Source organism: Pelophylax lessonae (assembly GCF_965119305.1).
Source record: "Pelophylax lessonae genome assembly, chromosome: 2".
Lineage (NCBI taxonomy): Eukaryota > Metazoa > Chordata > Amphibia > Anura > Ranidae > Pelophylax > Pelophylax lessonae.
In genome coordinates, this window is record NC_138769.1 from 575,420,170 (window position 1) to 575,442,681 (window position 22,512).

At 41.2% G+C, this 22,512-nt stretch overlaps 1 protein-coding gene across 1 annotated transcript in view; it reads left to right on the forward strand.

Moving 5' to 3' along the window:
* The window catches only part of LOC309547301 (uncharacterized protein), a 137,480-nt gene that overhangs the window by 71,762 nt on the left and 43,206 nt on the right, over nt 1-22,512 (forward strand). The gene's annotated exons all lie outside the window — the stretch shown is intronic.

The window sequence follows — 22,512 nt, forward strand, 5'->3', positions numbered from 1 at the left end:
AAAGACATATTTTAATGGACAAGGTCTTACAAAGATCCTTCCAGAATCTGGAGGTGAACTGTACTCCTCTATCGGAAACAATATTATCCGGAAGCCCATGTAGTCTGATTACTTCCTTGATGAATATTTTTGCTGTTTCTGGGGCTGATGGAGTGCCGGTCATGGGCAGGAAGTGGGCCATTTTGGTCAGACGATCCACTACCACCAAGATGGTAGTAAAACCCCCAGATGAAGGTAAGTCAACAATAAAGTCCAATGAGATCATCTTCCAGGGTTGCTCAGGGATGGGTAGAGGCCTTAACAGACCCCAGGACTTGGTGTTGGACCCCTTGTTGCGCTGACAGACAACGCAGGAGCTAACATAAGACTGGCAATCCTTCCTTAAACTGGGCCACCAGAAGGAGCGTTGGATAAGCTCAAGGGTCTTTCGTACACCAAAATGTCCGGCCAGCTGATGGTCATGGAAAGTCTTTAGAACTTGGAGCCTGACTGGTTGGGGAATGAAAACTTTGTCCTGGTGCCAAAGGAACCCGTCTCGACTCTCCAAGGGGGGTATTTCTGTGTCCGCGTACTGGGTGGATGCCTGTTTAATTGAGGATTTTAATTCTGGCTGGATCAGGAAAAAATGTTGTGCTGACAGAATAGTACTTGGTTCCACAGACTCGGGGGCATCAGGGAACATTCGGGAGAGGGCGTCTGCTTTCCCGTTCTTGGAGCCTGGTCGGTAAGTTATGTGGAAATTAAATCTTGAGAAAAATAAAGCCCACCGGGCCTGTCGTGGTCTCAGACGTTTAGCGGCCCTCAGGTATTCTAAATTTTTATGATCAGTGAAGATCAAAATTGGGTGGGCGGCACCTTCCAATAAATATCTCCACTCCTCCAAGGCGGTTTTAATGGCCAACAGTTCTCGGTCACCCACATCGTAATTTCTCTCTGAGGGGCTCATCTTTTGAGAGAAAAAGGCAATAGGGTGAAGTAGGGCCTTAGGTCCTTGGCGCTGAGACAATATGGCTCCTGTGGCTATTTCTGAGGCGTCTACCTCTAACACAAAGGGTAAAGCCGGATCTGGGTGCTGTAAGACTGGTGCAGAGGTGAACAGTCCTTTGAGTTTGTCAAATGCTGCCTGAGCTTCTGGGGACCATTTGAATCTGGTCTGCTGGCGAGTCAACTGCGTAATCGGTGAAATGATAGCTGAAAAGTCTTTTACAAATCTTCTGTAAAAATTAGCAAATCCTATGAATCGTTGAACACCCTTCTTGTCTGAAGGGGCTGGCCATTCAAGGATAGCTTTCACCTTTTGTGGGTCCATTGCGATTCCCTTGGTAGATATAATAAGACCCAGGAATTGGATGGAAGTCTTTTCAAATTCGCACTTTTCTGCTTTAATGTATAAACCGTGCTTCCTCAGAGTCGCAAGGACTTTTTTCACGTGAGCTCTGTGGAGATCCAGGGTAGCAGAGAAGATGAGGATGTCATCTAGGTAAACGATTACGAAATAGTCCAAAAATTCCCGGAAAATATCGTTTACGAAGTGCTGGAACGTGGCTGGGGCGTTACATAATCCGAATGGCATAACTAAATATTCAAAATGTCCGAACCGGGTCCTGAAAGCCGTTTTCCATTCGTCCCCCTCCCGGATACGAACAAGATTGTAAGCTCCCCGTAGATCAAGTTTAGTAAAGAGCTGGGCAGTTCGGAACCTTTGGAAAAGTTCAGGGATGAGGGGAAGTGGGTATCGGTTTTTAATCGTAATTTTGTTAAGTTCCCTGTAATCCACACATGGCCTTAGTGAACCATCTTTCTTCCCGACAAAAAAAATTCCAGCTCCAGCGGGGGAGGAAGAAGGGCGGATGAATCCCTTTTCAAGGTTCTCATTAATATACAGTCGTAAAGTTTCTAGCTCAACCTCAGATAACGGAAATATACGTCCGAAAGGAATCTCGGCACCAGGAAGCAGTTCAATGGGGCAGTCGTAAGGCCGATGAGGTGGGAGAACATTGGCCGCCTTCTCATCAAAAACATCCAAAAACTCGTGATAGACTGTAGGTATAGCCTGACCGACATCTGGAATTGATTGGATGGTTGAACAACTGGCGGGACTGCTAACCCCAGGAACGAAGCAGTGTTGCAGGCAGTAGGAAGAGGTAAAGGAAATCTCCTTCTTGGCCCAGTTAATCTGTGGATTATGGGCTTGCAACCAGGGAATTCCCAGGATGATGGGGAACATGGGAGAGCAAAGGATGTCAAAACAAATGAATTCCTGGTGGCCAGAGTTTGTTATTGTGAGGATGGGCTTGGTTTCCTGGGTGACAAGTCCAGAACTGGGCAAGGAACCATCGGCCAGATGTACCTCAAGTCGCTGACGTTTATTGCAGAGGGGTACACGGAGTCTTCTTGCCAAAGTCAAGTCCATAAAACAGCTGCAAGCCCCCGAATCAACTATGGCTAGGAGCCGGACCTCCTCTTCCGCCACCTGTAGTGAGACAGGAAGAACGAGATGAGACGGAAAAGATCCGGAAACTTGGAAGTAAGGGCTTTGCGGGAGGAACTTACGGGGTCTCACGGGGCAGTTTCGTAGGAAGTGTCCAGACCCTCCGCAGTAGAGACAAAGATTGGCGTGTCGGCGGCGTTGTCTTTCATCTGCACTTAGTGAAGAACGCACTTGGCCGATCTGCATTGGTTCATCCTCTGCATGGGTAGCGGGGAAAGGTGCTGGTGTTGGAGTGAAGTGGTAAGGGGCCCTAGGCAACATCCAGGTTGGGCGAGAAGTCTGTGAGCGCTCAAACCGACGCTCCCGGAGGCGCCTATCGAGCTGCATAGTAAGTTGAATCAGTCCCTCTAGAGTAGTGGGAGTCTCTACCCTGGCCAACTCATCCTTAAGAGATTCGGATAATCCCAGACGGTATTGGTACCTGAGGGCCGCCTCATTCCAGCACGTATCAGTGGACCACTTGCGGAACTCTACTGTGTAATCTTCGGCGGGGCGTTTTCCCTGCTGGAGGGAATGCAAGGTAGCCTCAGCCGTGGCCACACGCTGAGGATCATCATAAAGTTGGGCCATTAGATCAAAGAAGGTGTCAATAGAATTGAGAGCAGGGTCCTTTTGCTCCAGCAGGCCATGGGCCCAGGCCTGTGGCTCCTCCAACAGTAATGAAATCACAAACCCAACCTTTACAGTCTCTGAAGTGAAAGTCCTAGGCTGGAGGGCCAGGTATAGTTGGCATGCGTTTCTGAAGGCCCTGAATTTCTTCCGTTCACCAGAGAAGCGTTCAGGTATTGGCACCCGTGGCTCAGGGGGAGGAACCATCATAGTGTGGGAGGAAACTGGCTGTCCCGGGAGGGATGGAGCAGAAACTGTGCTGGTGGATGAAGGACTGGGATCCGCAGGAGCAGGAGAAGTTGTCAGATGTTGCAGTCGACCTTCCAGTTGGAAGTATCCCTCCTGCAGACGCTGTACTGCCTGGGTAAGGGCAGTGACCTGCTGGCATAGAGCCACGAGTGGGGAAGCACCTCTGTCGGCCTCTGACATGGCTGGATTATACTGTCAGGGTTACCTGATCCGAGGCCGAGGTGCTGAGAGGGCTCCCCTTGCGGCTCAGTGCGGCACACCCCTGGAGATGGTACAAAGGGTGTGGCGCCCCAAGTGGCACGGGTTACCAGCTGCAGGCAGGTAGGTAGAACCAGAGCAATCCGAGAGAGAGAACTGGAACAGGCTGGAATCGCAGCAGGGTATGAGTCTTCAAGGCTCTGAAGCAGCCGGGCTACCTTGTGCCAAGGAATAGTCTCTAGTAGCGGAAACCGTGGTACAAGCCGAGGTCATGCACAGGAGACAACCAGAATAGCCGAGGTCTTGAAGCAAGCCGGGGTCATACACAGTAGGTAACGGAAGCAAGGTCAGTGGGAGAAGCCAAGGGTCAAACCAGGAGCAGGAGATCAAACAGAATCAGGAACAAGCCAAGTCACAACAGGAAATCCAAACAGGAAACAGGAAGCACAGGAAACACAGGAAGCTGAGAGATAATCCAGCAATGAGTCTGATCCTATGGCCACCTTTTATAGGCCATTTCCCTGACAGGCCAGCAGAGGGCTGTGTCAGTTGAGTCAGGAGCATCCATTTCTATTACTGGCAATGTTGCCAGTTCTCCTATGGCCATTTCCCTGACAGCTGGTCTTAGAAGTCCTTTTTGGTTGGTTTAACATTGGAGTTCTTTCTGGCTGGGGCCACAACTCCCAAAATGCAATCCTCTTAACTGATGATAAATCCAAATTCATAAAGCTCCCTCTTGTGTCAGAAAAAAGGAACTTCTTGCAGTAAATATTAACTATGATAATGCATTAGTAAACCTGCACAGCACATTTCAGTTACAATGAGCATTGTTACAAAAGGATCTGCTATTATCAATTTAAAAGGGAATAGTAAAGGGATACTGAACATGGATTTTCACATCCCATCAAATTGCAGTCAATACTTGAGCCACAAAGACAGGGAACCACAAAGACAGGGAACCCCACCCCACCCAGGAAAAGACATTCATCCAAGTTTAGAAATCCAAGTGTAATAGGTCAAAAAGAGGTCTAGGATTTTAGAGACTTCTAACGATTTTTGTTTTAGAGCCCTCTTTGTCCTATTACATCACCATAATCAATGACAGTGCTGCCAAACTAGTCACAGCAAACAAGTGAGCACAAAAAATACCAATCCCCCTATTTGAACACTATTGTAATAAATTGCACGTTGTTTTGTGACATATGTATATTGTACATATATATTAATGGTGGTAAATGCTGATCCCATACCCTTGTGATTAGGTGAGTTATTGCAAAGTGTATACCTTGCATCTGCAGGAGTGACCACAGCTCACTGATGAGATGCTCTGCTAATAGGTGTAGCTGTAGAGAAAAGGCTGAGGACCTCTGCTTTTATCATAATTATTTACCACAATAAGGGCATTTCCGCAATGCGGCTTTATTCACACTCATTTTGAAGGCAATCTTCAAGACCTGTGGTTGAATAGTGGGCCCCCACCCTTGTGGGAACTTTTCTTCATACTTTTACCTCTCCTTGTATGAAGGTGGCAAATGCATTTACAGAAAGGTGGTAAAAAAAATTATTGGCAGGGGAAGACCACAAGAATATTTGCTGAAACTCCAGTATTTATTGCATTTTGCTCTGTGGCTGCTGTGGTTGGAGGTTTGGCTTATATTCATTTTTGAATGATTAGATGTATAAAATCTCCTGGACTAATGATGCGTTGAAGTGGATAAGTACAAGCAAGGCACTAAAAATGACTATAAAAAACTATAACTATGATGAACCATATTTATTACAATTGTGCACGACCATATTTAGCAAGACATTTGCATTGTACATATTCTTGGCAAGGCTGTCAATGCGGGTAATAATTGGATATTGTATTAAGTAGCTTCAAATGGCTTTCATATTTCAAAGACATTTCAGAGTGCTTCAGAGTTCATTATGTAGTAACACATTGGAATCATCTTTTGCAGCCCTTTAACCACTTGCCGACCAGCCGCTGCACTTTTACTGCGGCAGGTTGGCTCTACTACGCGAAACTATGTACCTGTATGTCGTTTTGTGTAATAGCCAGTGGGGGCACGCAGGCGAGCTGATTGGCCAGAGAGGGAGCCAATCAGTGGGTCTGGCGGACGTGAAGTCCGCCGGCCACCCATGATCGCTCCACATAGAGACAGAACAACGGTCTACCTATGTAAACAAGGCAGACCACCGTTCTGTCAGAGATGAAAACAGGGATCCTGTGTTCCTGCTATTCAGGAACACAGATCTCTGAGTTCATCTAGTGAGTCTATCTCCCACACAGTTAGAAAACATCCCCTAGGGACACACTTAACCCTTTCATCGCCCCTAGTGTTAACCCCCTTCCCTGCCAGTGTCATTAGTACAGTAACTGTGCAAATTTACTGCAGTATTGTCACTGGTCCCCTCAAAATTGTCAAAAGTGTCAGTTAGGTGTTTGATCTGTCCGCCGCAATGTCGCAGTCCCACTAAAAATTGCTGATCGCTGCCATTACTAGTAAAAAAAAAAATGAAAATGTCATAAATCTATCCCCTAATTTGTAGATGCGATACCTTTTGCGCAAACCAATCAATAAACACTTATTGGGTTTTTTTTTACCAAAAATATGTGGCAGAATGCATATTGGCCTAAAATGATGAAAAATTTGATTTTTTAAATGTTTTTATTAGCTGTATTTTATAGCAGAAAGTAAAACATATTGTTTTTTTTTCAGAATTGTCACTCTTTTTTTGTTTATATCGCAGCTCTATTTGTAGGAAAAAAAAGGACATCATTTTTATTTGGGTACAGCATCGCATGACCGTGTAATTGTCAGTCAAAGAAATGCAGTGCATTATCGCAAAAAAATTACCTGGTCATTAGGGGGTAAAACCTTCCGGTCCAGAAGTGATTAATAAGAAACAATGAAACAAAGCCCAGGAGGGCAATCTGGCAATTTGGGCAACTAAGTGGTAGTTATCTTTGATGGCATTTATGAGTTGGTGTAGGTTCCTGTTGTTCGGTCAGCTTCAATCTGTTCTCTTCTAATATAACTGTATATATATATATATATACTGTATATGTTTCACAAAAGTGAGTACACCCCTCACATTTTATTATATCTTTTTATGTGACAACACTGAAGAAATTACACTTTGCTACAATGTAAAGTAGTGAGTAACCAGCTTGTATAACAGTGTAAATTTGCTGTCCCCTCAAAATAACTCAACACACAGCCATTCATGTCTAAACCGCTGGCAACATAAGTGAGTATTCCCCTAAGTGAAAATGTCCAAATTGGGCCCAATGTGTCAGTATTTTGTGTGGCCACCATTATATTCCAGCACTGCCTTAACCCTCTTGGGCATGGAGTTTACCAAAACTTCACAGGTTGCCACTGGAATCCTCTTCCACTTCTCCATGACGACATCAAGACTCTGGTGGATATTAGAGACCTTGCGCTCCTCCACCTTCTGTTTGAGGATGCCCCATAGATGCTCAATAGGGTTTAGGTCTAAAGACATGCTTGGTCGGTCCATCACCTTTACCCTCAGCTTCTTTAGCAAGGCAGTGGTCGTCTTGGAGGTGTATTTGGGGTCATTATCATGGAATACTGCCTTGCGACCCAGTTTCTCAAGGGTTGAGGATCATGCTCTGCTTTAGTATGTCTCAATGAACTATAGCTCCCAAGTGCCGGCAGCACTCATGAAGCCCCAGACCATGACACTCCCACCACCATGCTTGACTGTAGACAAGACACACTTGTCTTTGTACTCCTCACCTGGTTGCTGCCACACACGCGTGTGGGGCATCCTCAAATGGAAGGTGGAGGAGCGCAAGGTCTCTAACATCCACCAGCTCTGTGATGTCACCATGGAGGAGTGGAAGAGGACTCCAGTGGCAACCAGCGAAGCTCCAGTGAACTCCATGCCCAAGAGGGTTAAGGAAGTGCTAGAAAATAATGGTGGCCACACAAAATTTTGACACATTGGGCCCAATTTGGACATTTTCACTTAGGGGTGCACTCGCTTTTGTTATCAGCGGCTTAGACATTAATGGCTGTGTGTTGAGTTATTTTGAGGGGACAGCAAATTTACACTGTTATACAAGCTGGTTACTCACTACTTTACATTGTAGCAAAGTGTAATTTCTTCAGTGTTGTCACATGAAAAGATATAATAAAATATTTACAAAAATTTGAGGGTTGTACTCACTTTTGTGATATACTGTAAATATATATATATATATATATATATATATATATATATGCAATATAGATAGATAGATATATATATATATAGATATATCTATATATATATATATTTAGTTAGAGTTCAATTGCCTGCTATGCATAATATCACCCCACTTTTACATATATGTTTCTCAGCAGGATATATTTTCAGAAAATAATAAAATATTGAATATAATGATACATTTTCTTTTATGAAGCAAGCTTTGTATCCATACATTAGTTAAAGAGACCCTGTCACCAGCCCATTCATTTTAACAGCAATCTTCCCATAAGATTACATATGCATTTAATTTGTTTTATGTGTGTTATTTACCTTTGTAGACATCCAAAAGCCCTGAGACTACTGATCATTGACAACATCACGGATGTGATTTCGACATCCACAGCAGAGTCAGAGTTGTCACTTAAGCGATACTCTATAATATGTCCCTCCCCTTTAAGCTACATAAAAAGTTATGTAGGACCCTGACAACAAGATTTGTTAAGGCTTTTAATACACTACAGGATTGCAGCCCACCTCCCCCACACTTATTGGAATACCAAAATAAAGGCAAAGATACTACACAATGTAACGACAGATCAATATCTCTAATGAATGTTGATATGACTCTCCACATTAAGATCCTCAGCAACCATCTTCTGCCACTGATCCCATTCTAAATTGTTCTGGATCAAGTGGGTTTTGTTCCAAGTTGTAAGGCCCATGCCAATACCAGGCTTTAAGCTTAGATCACTGGGCTATTACCACAAATACAAAAGCATCCTTATTATCTATTATGTACTTATGCAGAGAACGTGTTTCATAGAGTAGCCTGGGACTACATTGATGCAACCTTTCAACCACTAGGCTTATTACCCATAATGAGGAACAGTATTTTTGCCCTTTACTCTAGCTCATTTGCCAGAGTGAAAGTATGCGGCCACCTATCAGACATACAAAGTCACAGCATTTGCTGATGACTTGCTATTTTTCTTGATTATACCACTGAATACTCTACCCAACCTTATGACAACTTTCAAAACCTTTGATAACCTCTTAAATCTTAAAACCAACTATTCCAAGTTCTATGACCTGAATATCAACCTGTCCGATGACATAGTCGCACAATGTCAATTTGAATTCCCCTTTACATGGAAACATATGACTGTCAAAATCTTGAGATATAACTCCCAGCTAAACATAACAAATTTACAGCACTGTGCAAGAGTTTTAGGCAGGTGTGAAGAAATGCTGTAAAGTACAAATGCTTTCAAAAATATATATTTTATTTGTTTATTTTTATCAATTAAAAATGCAAAGTGAGCAAACAGAAGAAAAATCTAAATCAAATCAATATTTGGTCACTTTGACTTCAAACCGGCATCAACTCTTACACTTGCACACTTTGTACGCTTCACAAAGTCAGGGATTTTTTAAGACTAGAGTCAGGTGTGTGATTAACCAATTATACCAAGCAGGTGCTAATGATCATCAGTTTCATATGTAGGGTTAAACACAGTCATTAGCTAAAACAGAAACAGCTGTGTAGGAGGCATAAAACTGGGCGAGGAACAGAAAACTGCTACTAAGGTGATGTTGTGCAAAACAGTTTCTACAGGTCAAACACCATGCCAAGACTGAGCACAGCAAAAAGACGCAAGGTAGTTACACTGCATCAGCAAGGTCTCTCCCAGGCAAAGATTGAAAAAAAAACTGGGATTTCAAGATGTGTTTTTCAAGCTCTTTTGAAAAAGCACATAGAAACAGGCAATGCTGAGGAATGGTCGGCCAAGGAAACAATGCAGCAGATGAAAGTAATGCTTCATGCATCATGCTTACTTTCCTTCTACATCAGAAGATGTCCAGCAGTGCCGACATCACAGAACTGTTAGAAACCAGTGGGACCCAGGTACACCCATTTACTGTCTGTCTGGCCAGACGTGGATAGACATAGAAGAATTGCATCCAAAAAGCCATACCTACCATGTGAAAACAAGGCTAAGGGACTCAACTATTCATGAAAACATAGGAACTGGGGTGCAGAAAAATGGCAGCCTAGGCTCTGGACTGATGAGCCAAAAGGTGAAATCTTTGGCTGTAGCAGGAGGCAGTTTGTTCACCAAAGGGCTGGAGAGCAGTACAATAAGGAGTATCTGCATGTAACAGTGAAGCGTGGTTGAGGTTCCTTGCTTTACTAGAATTGTAGACTGGCAATTGTAGACTGACATTCACATCACTTGTAAGGACTGGGTCATCCTAGAGCAATTTTTTACAAATGTCCCTCTACAATCTCTACCATGACTATCACATACACATCTAGCCTCTGACATTCCACTTCATCCACTGATCAGTCCTGTTCTAAAACATTTCATCTCAGCCTGGAAAAACTCTGCTATCTCCTCGCAGATGGACCTATCAAAGATAACCTTTTCTTTCCTTCAGGCCTGCAGTCCGATTTCCTCCACTCTTGGTCGATCAAAAGAGACCAGTGACTGGAGCTTTCTTCCGTGATGGATCATCGACCATAGAGCATTAAATGACACAATGAAAGAAGACAAACATCCATGGTGGTCATACCTACAACTCAGACACTTTCTCACTATGGCCACTCATATTACAGGTTTTGGCTGACCATACATACGTGTTTAGAAATTGTATCTTAGTAATATACCACAAAGACATCTTATTTCCAATGTCTATATCCTATTGACATCTAAAACACTTCCAAATGCCGACTTGGTGAGTAAACCATGGGAAATAGATATTGCCTCTTTCTGATGGAAAAAGACTGGGAGGGAATGAATGCAACGATGCACAAATGTTCTATGAATTTCCTAACCCAAGAAAATGATTATAAAATCCATACCAGATGGTATGGTACTCAATCTCCTCTCCATAAAATCTCACCTCCAAATTCTAACTTGTACTGGAGATGCAGACAAGACATGGATTCATGTTTACGTTTATGGTGGCATTGCCCTCTTCTTTCCCATTTCTGGTCCATCGATTAACAATACAGATAACCATAGCTTCCTTGCAATTGAAGGCAGTCCAATTCTTTTTACATTACTCATGCCCTAACCCAACTCAATATGCCAAATCACTCACAGTTCACCTAATAATGGTGCTCGAATGTGCATCCCAAAATTGTGGCTAACAACAAAGTCCCCAACGCTTACACAGTGGCTCTCAAGAATTGAACAAACACCATTTATTTAAGAACCTATCCACATGGCCCAAGACAGGCTTGCTTAATATGTACAAACATGGGCTGGTTGGATCCCATTCCAGAACTCCCAGTAATACAGGCAAATTATATCATCCCCTACTTTAATATAAACACTTTCTACTTGATCTAACTTTGTTCTTATCCCTGCAACATTAATGCTGGATGGGTAACAACACTTTAGAAAGGGGTGACACACCAGAATGCTATTATCTTTCCCTTTACTTCTGAATAATTTTGGTTTAAATGTATTTATTTATTTATATATTTTTTCTTTTTTTTTTCTTTTGTTTCTCTCTCCCCTCTTCCTCCCCCACTCAGGCTACCCTTTTCCTATTTCTGCTAAAACATTATCTCAATCCTATCACCCCCCTAACCCCCACCCTAGCCAAAATGTATAATATCATTGAGCACTATCACACCAATTATAACACAAATGTCTCACATAAATAAAGTACATATTTCGAGACATCATCTCTTAACATAGAAACCAAGCATTTGGATACCCCTTAATTACTGATAATAACATATATATCGGGACCTGACAATGAATCCACATGTCTTGATTTAAAGAACCAAATATAACCTTCTATCTTGAGGAAGGTAAATGTAGATGAGTAAGACATAATAATATGAAAATATGTATGATATGAAACTTCTTGCCCTTTTATGAGCTATGTATTAGGTACCTGCTTTTCTTTTTTAATTTTGAAATAAAAAGTTATAGAAAAAAAAAAAAGTTATGTAGGAAGGTTAAGGGTGCAAAGGGTGGGCCAGCACAGACAGTACTTAGACACTCCCTGAAAAGGAGAGGGCTATGACATGCAAGGAGGGTGGAGACTATCTAGGGAATTGACTCTGCCTGGTGTAGTCAAACATTCTAGCAAATTCAAATGCATGTTGCAAGTAATTAAACAAAAATTTATAGAAAGGGAAAACACTTCAAGAAAGTATTTAAAATACTTGATATCTCTGTGCTTTTATCTGTAAATTTTTAGGTTGGTGAGATGATTTTTCTAGCTATATACTGTAGTTCAACAAATGGACTACTACACTGCTTACCTAATATGTACAATAGGAAAAAAAAAAGACATAAGTCACTCTGTAATGTTGGGGCTTCTAAGGAATCCGTCCAATCAAAGTGTAACATTTCAGAATATGTTGGTAAGTTGAATTATTTATGCACTTTTTTAATTGTTGGGGGGAAGGGGGCAAAATGGGTTCCAGAAGTCTATGACTTCAGACCATGATGCAATAATTCACTTGTAAATTCACAATTGTTTTTTATGCTTTGCACTACTCCAATGCTGTCCAGATCAGTCAGTTACTCAAGGCACCTTCTTGTTAGCTCGTTTCCAATGCAAGCCCCCTGCAAATATCTGAAGCCGTTGAAAGGTTCCTATTATACATTTGGTGGGACACAGTTTAGGTTTATTAAAGACACTATAAGGAGCCTGCCATATACTGATGTAAGTTACTTTTTTAGACAGATATGCTTAAAATTGAACCAACACTTCTTCTATTTACCAGGTTACCAGTGTAGTCCTAAAGAACAATGTAAAAAACCTTTACATTAAATACTTAATGATTTAAATACAGGGGCATCTCCGAAAATTAGAAAATCTTCAAAAAGTTAATTTATTTCAGTAATGCAATTCAAAAAGTGAAACTCGTATATTATATACACTCATTACACACAGACTGACATATTTCAAGCATTTATTTCTTTTCATTTTGATGATTATGGCTTACAGTTAGTGAAGAGTAGACCCAAAATTCAGTATCTCAGAAAATTAGAATACTGTAAAAAAGTTCAATATTGTAGACTCATGGTGTCAAACTCTAATCAGCTAATTTACGCAAAACACCTGCAAAGGTTTCCTGAGCCTTTAAATAGTCATTCAGTTTAGTTCAGTAGGTTACACAATCATAAGGAAGATTGCTGACAGTTGTTCAGAATACAGTCTTTGACACCCTCCACAAGGAGAGTAAGTCACAAAAGGCCATTGCTAAATAAGCTGGCTGTTCACAGAGTGCTGTATCCAAGCATATTGATGGAAAGTTGAGTGAAAGGAAAAAGTGTGGTAGAAAAAGGCATACAAGCAACAGGGATTACTGCAGCCTTGAGAGGATTGTGAAGCAAAGGCCATTCAAGAGTTTGAGGGAGATTCACAAGGAGTGGACTACGGCTGGTGTCAATGCTTCAAGAACCACCACACACAGACGCGTCTTACCTGGGCTAAGGAGTATAAGAACTGGACTGTTGCACAGTGGTCCAAAGTCCTCTTATCATATGAAAGTAAATTTTGCATCTAATTTGGAAACCAAGGTCCCAGAGTCTGGAGGAAGAGTGGAGAGGCACAGAATCCAAGTTGCATGAGGTCCAGTGGGAAGTTTTCACAGTCAGTGATGATTTGGGGAGCCATATCATCTGCTGGTTTCAGTCCACTGTGTTTTATCAAGTCCAAAGTCAGCGCAGCCTTCTACCAGGAAATTCTAGAGCACTTCATGCTTCCCTCTGCTGACCAGCTTTATGGAGATGCTGATTTCATTTTCCAGCAGGACTTGGCTCCTGCCCACACTGCCAAATGTACCAATATCTAGTTTAATGATCATGGTATCACCGTGCTTGATTGGCCAGTAAACTCTCCTGACCTAAACCCTATAGAGAATCTGTGGTGTAAGAGGAAGATGAGAGACACCAGACCCAACAATGCAGATGAGCTGAAGCCGCTATCAAAGCAACCTGGGCTTCCATAACACCTCAGCAGTGATTGCCTCGATGCCACAGTGCATTGATGCAGTAATTCTTGCAAAAGGAGCCCGACCAAGTATTGAGTACATACTTTACTGCACATGGACATACGTTTCAGTAAGCCAACATTTGTGTATTAAAAATCTTTTTTTTTTTTTTATTGGTCTTATGTAATATTCTACTTTTCTGAGATACTAAATTTTGGGTTTTCACTAGTTGTAAGCCATAATAATCAAAATTAAAAGAAATAAATGCTTGAAATATATCACTCTGTGTGTAATGGATCTATATAATATATGAGTTTCACTTTTTAAATTAAATTTTTTAGAGATGCACGTGAAAAAATCAAAAAAGAATTAAGGGGATCTTGTTGTACATAGCTGTTGTTAGAGAGGAGCACAGTCTACACAGAAGTCAACATCACCTCAACAGCATAAAATCAGTTATATGATATAGCAATTTTCAGTGTGTTTATGCATGACTATATCAGGCAGTGGGGAATTTCTTTGAGGTCTAGGTGCCTTGTGCATGCACTTTATACAGCCTGCCTGACTGGCTTGCCACAGACTCCCCAGAGAATAAGAGGAGTTTGAGAAATGTGCGATTCTCACACTCTTTTGTCATGCAGATAATTTATAAAGCACACAGAGAATGTAGGCTCATATATATAGGTGACAGTAGTAAACATTTACTATTCTAAAGCATTGCTTTCATTTAATTAGTGTTTTAGATGGTTCCAGATAAACAAAAATGAGGAAACTCTGAAAGAAGCCGTTATCAGAACAACTTAGTACAGATATGGCCTGATATATTTCCTGATGGGGAATCTCCCCGAAACAAAGGCAGACAGCAATAATAATTTGACAGAGGTCCTAGCCCTTTACCACTAGTGTAAAATTATTTTTTGAAGCAGTGTATGTTACTGCTAGAGAGACGAAACACTGTCAGAGAGATGTAAAGAGAAACAATAGTTAGGGTCCTTTCACAAGGGCCTTCTGATCATGCCCACCTGTTTTCAGGTGAACCTTTTTGGAAGCCCCAGGCAGCCCTGTGGGCAAGCTGATGCAAACTGACTTGTGTCTGTTCACACCTGCCTACCCCTGAGTCATCCAGGTCCAAAAAAAAATTGGAAAAGGGCTGCATCCTTTTCTGGACTTAAAAATGATGGATCAGAGGTAGCCTGATGTAAACGGACACAAGTCTATTTACATCCAGCTGCCCATAGAGCCATTAAGGGTCTGCCCATGTCCACCAGAAACAAACTGACTATAGCAAGGATGCAAAAAAAATGACATCTGTCCCCTTCATTTCCAATTCAGCAGGATATCCATTCATGAACACCTTGCGGAATTTAGTGGAAGGGGCTCCGTGTGAAAGAGCCCTAACACATATAGCATTAACAATCTGACAGATGTTTTATTCCAGCCCTACTCTATTAAATGTTCTAACTGTTGTGCGTTTGGTCCCACTGGAGAGAATTCTTGTGTTGGTGACAACTATTACATGAGCAGGAGTGAGAGAAATACTTTGCAATGGAGATAAAAACACACACAGTAAACTAAAGTAATACTCAAGTAATACCATATACTATGTATCTTGCTTTCCATTTTTTATAAATATCAGACTAGACATTACTGAACACCTGAGTTTACTATTAAAGGGTCAAGTTTCACAAAGTTAAATAAACCCCCTTTGCTGCCAGGGGCAACAGCAAACAACAGGCAGGACAGATTAAAGCGGAGTTCCAGCCTCAAATACCTTTTTTAACTAAAAATACCCCATAATACTAATCCATTGCCCTTTATGGAACCACTATTCTCATACTTACAAGGTGTACAGTATTGGATTTTAGTTAAAATCTTACTTTTAAAAACGCTGTCTGGGAGCGGCTATCTTGGATGTGGGCATCTGAAGCCTTAGTGTAATCTGCTGTGTCCTTCTTCCTGATTCCAGGGAGTGTTCTGGGAGTTCTTCCTGATTCCAGCCTCCTGGGAGTGATGACAAACAGCTCCCAGGATGCAATACATAGGTGGAAATGATGTTGATGGCCATGGCCACAGAGGGGGGAGAAGGAGGAAGTACAATCAAAAATGCCCTGAAAATAAAGTAAGGGACCCCCGAAAAAAATTTAAAATGCCAAATTGTTGATCAGCATAGTGAGCACTCCAGGAATCACTAAAGTTGCAAAATAGGCTGCAACTCCGCTTTAAGTTGTTTAACCACTTAAGCCCCGGAAGATTTTACCCCCTTCCTGACCAGGGCCTATTTTGCGATTCGGCACTGCGTGACTTTAACGGACAATTGCGCGGTCGTGCGACGCTGTACCTAAACGAATTTGACGTCCTTTTTTTCCCACAAACAGAGCTTTCTTTTGGTGGTATTTGATCACCTGTGTGATTTTTTGATCATGCACTATAAACAAAAAATAGCGTCAATTTTGCAAAAATAACAATATTTTTCACATTTTTTATATGAAATTCCCCCCAAAAAATGTAAAAATCTAAATTTTTTAACATTTTAGGCCAATTTGTTTTATGCTACATATGTTTGGTAAAAAAAAAATTGCAAAAAGCGTATTTTGATTGGTTTGAGCAAAAGTTATTGCGTTTACTAAGGGAAAGATTTTTGTCATTTTTATTGTTTTTTTTTTTTAACGAGTAATGGCGGCGATCTGCGATTTTGTTTGCGGGACTGCGACATTGCGGCGGACAGATCGGACCCTTGACTGACATTTTTGACACTTTTGGGGCTACCAGTGACATTACTACAGTAATCAGTGCTATACATATGCACTGTTACTGTAAAAATTACACTGGCGGTGAAGGGGTTAACTTTTTTTGAGAGGGAGGGGTTAAGTGTGTCCCTAGGGGCGTGTTTCTTACTGTGATTGGATGTGGCTTGATGTGTAAGAACAGAGATCAACGGTCCTACATAGCAGAACCGTATGATCACTATTCATACACAGGGGAGAATGACAGGCGGCTTTGCTTTACATTAGCCCCCTGCCTTTCTCCCGGTGTAACGGACAATCACGAGTGCCTGGCAGACATCGGGTTCCCTAGAGACTCAGTGGCTAGCGACGTAGACCTACGTCGCTTTGCCTGCGAGTGGCTGACCGCCGCAGTAAATAGTGGTGCGGCGGTCGGCAAGTGGTTAAAACCCCAGACAGATGGTCAGCATCTTCACCGGCTAAAGCTTATGTATGTAGGAGTGGCCAAGTTGTTGCCACTGCTACCTTGCCGTACTAGGGAGCATAGTTCAAATGCCAGAAAGGACACTACCTGAAAAAGTTTGCATGAGATGAAGCTTCACTTTGTAAAGAATACCTAATCAAATGCAGGGAAAATTAAAAAAAGGCTTTTTGGTTGCATATAATTGGATGATGGAAGTTAGCAGAGCTTCTCCTTATTTACTAAGCTCTGAGGCAACTGCACTTACAGAGGGCAACTGCACATGGAATGGGGTCAATTTACTAAGAGTTAAATAACGTTGAAAAAAATTTGGTTAAATAACTAATATGGAAGCAAATGTGTAAATGTTCAATTCACTAAGAATTGTGCGGTAAATAACTAGTGCAGTAAAGTTTCGATAATGCAGTAATTACCGCATTTTTTCATGTGATCATTTATTGGATCAAGCTGGTTGTTAAGGAGCAGGCCAGAAAGTGAGCCGACGTGCCCCTATTAGCTGAATGTAAAGAAAACCTGTCTGCAATAAAATTATTTAAAAAAAACAGGGTGGGGTCCTCCCCCAATGCATACCAGGCTCTTCCCAACAACCCTGGGCGGTGGCTGTGGGGGTCTGCAGGCAGGGGACTTATTGGAATCTGGAAGCCCCCTTTAACATACCATACCCCCCCCCCCATGCGAATGAGTAGAGGTACATTGTACCCCTACTCATTTACTAAAAAAGTGTCAAAAAGAAATAAAAACACACACACAGTTTTTGACAATTTCTTTATTAAAATTAAAAAAAAAAAAAAAATGTCCCCCGAATTTGTTCCATTGTAAATCATGATGCCCATTGCACCACACCAAAAAAAAAAAACTCCGAACCCCAACGAAGGATCCCGCCGACTTCCTGCTCCATCGTGAAGGCACTGGGTGGCCCCACCCCTTGTGAAGTCACTGTCCCAGCATGCTCCTGGCCGGTAATGTCACAAGGAGTGGGGCCACCCAGTGACTCCTCCCCTTTGCAATTTAAGAACTGTCAGATGGCGGAGCAGGCAGCAGTCAGCGGAAGCCTTCATCAGGGCAGGAGGTTTTTTTGTTTTGTTTTGTTTTTTTCGGGTCCAGCAGTGAGCTGGCAACATAATTGACATTGAATCTACTTCAGGGGACATTTTGTTTTATTTTTAATAAGGGAATTCTCAAAAACTGTGTGTGTGTTTTATTTCTTTTGGACTCTTTTTTTGGTGGCTGTGTAGAGGTAAAATGTACCCCATACTAATTCACATAAGGGAGGTCTGGGATCTGGGGGCCCCCTTGGTAAAGGGGGCTTCCAGATTCCGATAAGTTCCCTGCCCGCAGACACCCAAAAACCACCACCCAAGGTTGTGGGGAAGAGGCCCTTGTCCCAAAGGACAAGGTACTTTGGGGGGGGCAGAGCCAAAATCACCCCCCCCCCCCATGTTGAAGGCATGTGGCCTGGTATGTTCCTTTCCTGACCTACCAGGCTGCATGCTCGGACAAGGGTTTAGTATAGATTTTGGCATGGTATGCATTGGGGGGGGGGGGGGGCACGCTGTTTTGTTTTTTTTAATTATTTTTATTTTCCGGCTTTCTTTAAATTCAGCTGATGAGTCATCTGTTGCTAAGGACGGGACAGTCGGCTTTCTGGCTCACTCCTTAGTAACCCCATGCTGTTTCTGACAAATACCGCAATCAAAACACTGGTAATAAACCTTACATGTTTTTTTATTCTCTGTTCCATTTGTGAATTGGACTTAAGAGCTTACAGCATGGTTTTTGGCTATATTTATTAGCACATTTTTCATTTTGCGGTAAATACCATATAATATTTTTTTTTTTTTGTTGGTGAATTGGACTTTTTTACCGCATGCAACGTTTAAAGCAAATGAGTCACGTGATCGTGGTATCGCAAACGTTAGTGAATTGCCCCATAGTACACAGTGTATTTGCTTTTAGTAAATCCAACCCATTGTGTGCTGGGTTTTTATGATATGTTACCTTAAATTTGGTGAAAATCATGGGAGAGTAGCACACAATGTATAGGTCCAAAAAGTGTTTCAAACTTTGTATCTGTATAGCTGTTTCTAGTGAGGCTGACATCAAATCTTTTAAAATCACTAATCAGATATACAGAAAAAAAATACTTGGAAATCCTGTTTATTTAGCTTTAACGCGGTAATTGCTTGAACCACACTTTGGAGATATTTCACCTATTTACAGCTAGTAATATCATGACCTAGTTTCCACGTCATAGTAGAAAAACTGAGGCAACTTGTAATGTATATCATACTGGGTTCACTAAAAGTGATGCTCTAAGAATCTATAATGATGCAGCAGCAGTAGGTGCCAGCATCAAAAAATTTTCAACATACCATTTTATATCCAGATCAGTTATTAATAGGAAAAAATAAAAATTATTGTTGGCCCATTAGCAGTGGTAATAAATATAGGGCAGCAGTGAAATAAATCTGCAAACATTAAAAAACCTAAATAAGTCTAAATATTATTTGGATTTTCAAATGGAATATTCATAAGACAGGATTTGCTAACTAATATATAAGGAAAACAGACCTATAATGTGGCAACATGCGTAAGATGTAGACTGATTATGGGACTGTTAAGAGAAAATTTGATATATTTAAACTTATGTTTTTTTTGACATATAGTTCATATCCGTGCAACATACTATACCGAATAGCAAATATATATATATATGAACCAAAAGATGCTTATTAGCACTGCGGTCTTGTCTGTTCTTGTCACCTCCTATATGAGCCGCAGCTATGAAACCTCTATGCTCTATGCATTGGTCTGTGTACCTTGAAAACCACAGAGAGGGAGAGAGCGAGAGTGGTCACACTAAACTACAAAGCCAAAGAAAAACACAAATTTTCCCCTTGACCCATTTATACATTACAGAGAATACTATAAAAGTCAAATTGAACTTTTGCCATTGCCACAGCGGAGCTTATGGTCTAATCACCCCATGCTCTGCAGTACAGCTAAGCTTTATCTTCATAGCACTAAAAGTGTATTTTAAGACAAAACTTTTTTAGTTTTGCACAGTTTGAGTTAAACTCTCTCTCATTTTTTATTACTTTCTGTGTTTCCATTGAGGAGCATTATCCTAGATGTCCTAGTACCCATTATCAACAGGACTAAAAGTAAGAAAAAATCTAAAATTTGGTCATCAGATTAGGAATAGGAAATATTCCAATAGAAATACTTGTTTCAATGACAATACCTAAGAGAGGACTTCCCTCATTTTGGAAAGGTTTCTCTCTCCTTCTGTCATGTCTACAGGACAAGAAAGGTAATCTCCCTGATGGGACAGAAAAGTGAAGTGGAATTTAATTAAAAAGTCCATTGGAACTGAAATTTGAACAAATGATCAATCAACAAGTGGATGTGGTACTCACAGAACACGCCATATGTTTACATACAAGAAGGATAGTAAATTGTGGTGAACAAAAGTCTACCGTAGACATGAGATGATCAATGCCCATTGCAGCCAAAAACAGTCAGATAAGGGATTGATCGTACATGCATGACCACTCTGCAGCCACTCTCCCTGTATTTTGGACATCCACAATGGACTTCTCTGGTGATCTAAACTATTTTACCCCACCCTGCACCTGAAATATATTTATTTAGAGCAGTAGTAGCCAAAAACAATTCTGCTTATTTATGACATAATTATTCTAAAGAACAATTGTGCATCAAACTTTGAGTAATCTCATGTGAGAAAGCACTGAAAGTGTTGACAGATAATTATGTAAAGTTTGAAAGAGGCTTCAGGGCCTTCAGCAATTTGGGTACACAGTGGAACATCTGTTAAAAAAAAAATACTTCTTATTGCAAAAAAACGTCTACCTTCTATTGGAAATCAAAGTGATACTGCAGATGACCCTTTCTCAAACTATTTACTTCAGGGGAACACTTGAAATCATTTTCAGGTCTTTTCATTCATTGAGGCATAGTTGGAAAAAGGATATCCTACAGTGGTAGACTGAATTTAAGCTAAAAATGTCAATGGTGTTGTACAGCTGGCTTCGCCAAGGGGTGTTGGCCCTGGAAGTATGCTGGCACCAACAAATGGGAAATCAATCACTCACAGCTCAAGGAACCTCTGGCAATCTTTGGAGAAACCCTAGGTAACTAGATAAATAGAGATGAGCCTAATAATTCAACTGGATAAATTCTGCCTAGTCCACCATATAGACTGATTTGTTGAATCCTTCCAGCAGCTCAGCATTGAGGTGGCCATTTCATGTTTTGGTAATTAATCAAACTTAGAGACAGGTTCAAACACAGTTTTACTGGTGGCATTCCAGTAACATCAGTCACAAGGAAATAAGCCATCCTTGGTCATCAGGTAACAATATCCCAGCCCTAAATTTACAGAATACCACAGGAAAGAAGAGGCAAAGGACCTAACATTAGGGACACTCTCTTAAGAGTGGTACTCTTGACAATACATACAGTACAAAACATTTCTAACAGGAGTGGCTCTTTTAATTCTACACTCTGCCGTCTGACTTTTATCCTATAATTGGAAATCTTTTTAGCAGTGTGTTATATTTTGACTGTTGGGGAAAATAACACCTGGAATCAGAATACTTGCTTAAAGTAACCCAGATACTTTACTTTCTCCCAGTCTTTCTCCATATGTCCAATGAATGTAAAGAAAATATATATCAGCCGGTTATTCACATTACTAGGGAGATGTGGAATTTAAAAAGTGTAACGGAAAAGCAGTATTTCCATCATCAGGCCTTTGCCGTCCTTATGTTGACACCTTCTGCTATATATTATTTGCTTATAACCGTATACAAATTCTAGGAAGTCTTGGATTTTCCTGATATTAATACTTTTAAAGACTTCAGTAGACACATATGTATGTATATATATATATATATATATATATATATATATATATATACACCCCTTAAATGAATCACATTGTGTTGCTTTGTAGCCTGAAATTAAGGTAGACACAGTTTTTGTTTTGGTTTTATCCAGTTGTATTTACTAGTGCAGCTTATAACATCCAAGCCAAAGATATAAGTGCCGGTTCACACCAATGCGGCACGACTTCGGGAGCGACCTGTGAAGTCGCGTGCAGCGCGAGTTCAGCGCGACTTGCACGGACTTCACAGAATGAATGTCTATGCAAGTCGCTCCAGGTCGCCCCGAAGTAGTACAGGAACCTTTTTCTAAGTCGGAGCGACTTGTGTCGCTCCTATTAGAACGGTTCCTTTACCACACAATGGGACCACAACGGACCGTGACTTGTCAGGCTGACAAGTCGCCTGACAAGTCGTATTAGTGTGAATGGGCTCTAACACCAACATGTCAAGAAAAAAAAAAAACAAATTAAAACAGAATCACTGAGTGAGCTGTATTGGATTTCCACCAGAAATATAATTTGGTGTTGAGGCCAAATAATTCAATTTTAGTCCCATCTGACTATAGCACCTTTTCCATGTGGCCTCAGAATCTCCACAATGCATTTAAGGTAGTCAGATGAGATTAAAATTGAATTATTTGGCCTCAAACAATATGTCTGACG